A 2,500-nucleotide genomic window follows, 5' to 3' on the forward strand; every position below is an offset into this window, starting at 1 on the left:
CTATTACATTTTACATTTAATTTTTTCAACTTATCTATGAATTTACTTGAGTTAAGAAGTAAAAGAGGTCTAAAGTTAAAGTTTTTGAGCACCTACAGCCAAACCACACTGGAAATGCCCAATCTCATCGGATCTTGGAAGCTATGCAGTGTTGGGCCGGGTTAGTACTTGGATGGGAGACCACCTAAGAATCCCAGGTGCTGTAGGTATTTTTATACTGCCATAACAGTCTTTTCTATTACATTTTACATTTAATTTTTTCAACTTATCAATGAATTTACTTGAGTTAAGAAGTAATAGAGGTCTAAAGTTAATGCTTTTGAGCACCTACAGCCAAACCACACTGGACATGCCCAATCTCGTCTGATCTTGGAGGCTATGCAGTGTTGGGCCTGGTTAGTACTTGGACGGGAGACCACCTGGGAAAACCAGGTGCAGTAATTAATTTTATATAGCCATAGCATTCTTTTCTATTACATTTTACATTACATTTTTTCAACTTATCAATGAATTTCCTTGAGTTAAGAAGTAAAAGAGGTCTAAAGTTAATGTTTTTGAGCACCTACAGCCAAACCACACTGGACATGCCCAATCTCGTCTGATCTTGGAAGCTATGCAGTGTTGGGCCTGGTTAGTACTTGGATGGGAGACCACCTGGGAATACCAGGTGCTGTAGGTAATTTTATGCAGCCATAACATTCTTTTCTATTACATTTTACATTTAAATTTTTCAACTTATCAATGAATTTACTTGAGTAAAGAAGTAAAAGAGGTCTAAAGTTAATGTTTTTGAGCTCCTTCAGCCAAACCACACTGGACATGCCCAATCTCGTCTGATCTTGGAAGCTATGCAGTGTTGGGCCTGGTTAGTACTTGGATGGGAGACCACCTAAGAATCCCAGGTGCTGTAGGTATTTTTATACTGCCATAACAGTCTTTTCTATTACATTTTACATTAAATTTTTTCAACTTATCAATGAATTTACTTGAGTTAAGAAGTAATAGAGGTCTAAAGTTAATGCTTTTGAGCACCTACAGCCAAACCACACTGGACATGCCCAATCTCGTCTGATCTTGGAAGCTATGCAGTGTTGGGCCTGGTTAGTACTTGAATGGGAGACCACCTGGGATTACCAGGTGCTGTAGGTAATTTTATACTGCCATAACATTCTTTTCTATTAAATTTTACATTTAATTTTTTCAACTTATCAATGAATTTACTAGAGTTAAGAAGTAAAAGATGTCTAAAGTTAATGTTTTTGAGCACTTACAGTCAAACCACACTGGACATGCTCAATCTCGTCTGATCTTGGAAGCTATGCAGTGTAGGGCTTGGTTAGTACTTGGATGGGAGACCACCAGGGAATACCAGGAGCTGTAGGTAATTTTATACTGCCATAACAGTCTTTTCTATTACATTTTACATTTCATTTTTCAACTTGTCATTGAATTTACTTGAGTTAAGAAGTAAAAGAGGTCTAAAGTTAATGTTTTTGAGCACCTACAGCCAAACCACACTGGACATGCCCAATCTCGTCTGATCTTGGAAGCTGTGCTGTGTTGGGCCTGGTTAGTACTTGGATGGGAGACCACCTGGGAATACCAGGTGCTGTAGGTAATTTTATGCAGCCATACCATTCTTTTCTATTACATTTTACATTTAATTTTTTCAACTTATCAATGAATTTACTTGAGAAAAGAAGTAAAAGAGGTCTAAAGTTAATGTTTTTGAGCTCCTTCAGCCAAACCACACTGGACATGCCCAATCTCGTCTGATCTTGGAAGCTATACAGTGTTGGGCCTGGTTAGTACTTGGATGGGAGACCACCTGGGAATACCAGGTGCTGTAGGTAATTTTATGCAGCCATAACATTCTTTTCTATTACATTTTACATTTAATTTTTTCAACTTATCAATGAATTTACATGAGTTAAGAAGTTATAGATGTCTAAAGTTAATATTTTTGAGCACCAACAGCCAAACCACACTGGACATGCCCAATCTTGTTTGATCTTGGAAGCTATGCAGTGTTGGGCCTGGTTAGTACTTGGATGGGAGACCACCTGGGAATTCCAGGTGCTGTAGGTAATTTTATGCAGCCATAACATTCTTTTCTGTTACATTTTACATTTAATTTTTTCTACTTATCAATGAATTTACTTGAGTTAAGAAGTAAAAGAGGTCTAAAGTTAATGTTTTTGAGCTCCTTCAGCCAAACCACACTGGACATGCCCAATCTCGTCTGATCTTGGAAGCTATGCAGTGTTGGGCCTGGTTAGTACTTGGATGGGAGACCACCTGGGAATACCAGGTGCAGTAGGTAATTTTATACTGCCATAACATTCTTTTCTATTACATTTTACATTTAATTTTTTCAACTTATCATTGAATTTCCTTGAGTTAAGAAGTAATAGAGGTCTAAATTTAATGCTTTTGAGCACCTACAGCCAAACCACACTGGACATGCCCAATCTCGTCTGATCTTGGAAGCTATGCAGTG

General features: G+C 37.8%; 1 non-coding gene and 10 pseudogenes across 1 annotated transcript; all 11 read left to right on the top strand.

Moving 5' to 3' along the window:
• The first annotated feature begins 90 nt into the window (after positions 1-90).
• LOC148496385 (5S ribosomal RNA) lies at positions 91-209 on the top strand (annotated as a pseudogene).
• A 116-nt stretch (positions 210-325) lies between these two features.
• Positions 326-444, top strand: LOC148496386 (5S ribosomal RNA; annotated as a pseudogene).
• A 116-nt stretch (positions 445-560) lies between these two features.
• On the top strand, positions 561-679 carry LOC148496387 (5S ribosomal RNA). The gene has a single exon (XR_015870294.1). It is a non-coding gene; the product is annotated as a 5S ribosomal RNA (ribosomal RNA).
• Positions 680-795: 116 nt separating this feature from the next.
• LOC148496388 (5S ribosomal RNA) lies at positions 796-914 on the top strand (annotated as a pseudogene).
• Positions 915-1,030: 116 nt separating this feature from the next.
• LOC148496389 (5S ribosomal RNA) lies at positions 1,031-1,149 on the top strand (annotated as a pseudogene).
• Positions 1,150-1,265: 116 nt separating this feature from the next.
• On the top strand, positions 1,266-1,384 carry LOC148496390 (5S ribosomal RNA; annotated as a pseudogene).
• A 115-nt stretch (positions 1,385-1,499) lies between these two features.
• LOC148496391 (5S ribosomal RNA) lies at positions 1,500-1,618 on the top strand (annotated as a pseudogene).
• A 116-nt stretch (positions 1,619-1,734) lies between these two features.
• On the top strand, positions 1,735-1,853 carry LOC148496392 (5S ribosomal RNA; annotated as a pseudogene).
• Positions 1,854-1,969: 116 nt separating this feature from the next.
• Positions 1,970-2,088, top strand: LOC148496393 (5S ribosomal RNA; annotated as a pseudogene).
• Positions 2,089-2,204: 116 nt separating this feature from the next.
• LOC148496394 (5S ribosomal RNA) lies at positions 2,205-2,323 on the top strand (annotated as a pseudogene).
• Positions 2,324-2,439: 116 nt separating this feature from the next.
• Positions 2,440-2,500, top strand: part of LOC148496395 (5S ribosomal RNA) — a 119-nt pseudogene continuing 58 nt past the window's right edge.

The sequence above is a fragment of the Taudactylus pleione genome, unplaced genomic scaffold, assembly GCF_031769625.1.
Source record: "Taudactylus pleione unplaced genomic scaffold, aTauple2 ptg000550l, whole genome shotgun sequence".
In the NCBI taxonomy this organism is placed as follows: Eukaryota; Metazoa; Chordata; class Amphibia; order Anura; family Myobatrachidae; genus Taudactylus; species Taudactylus pleione.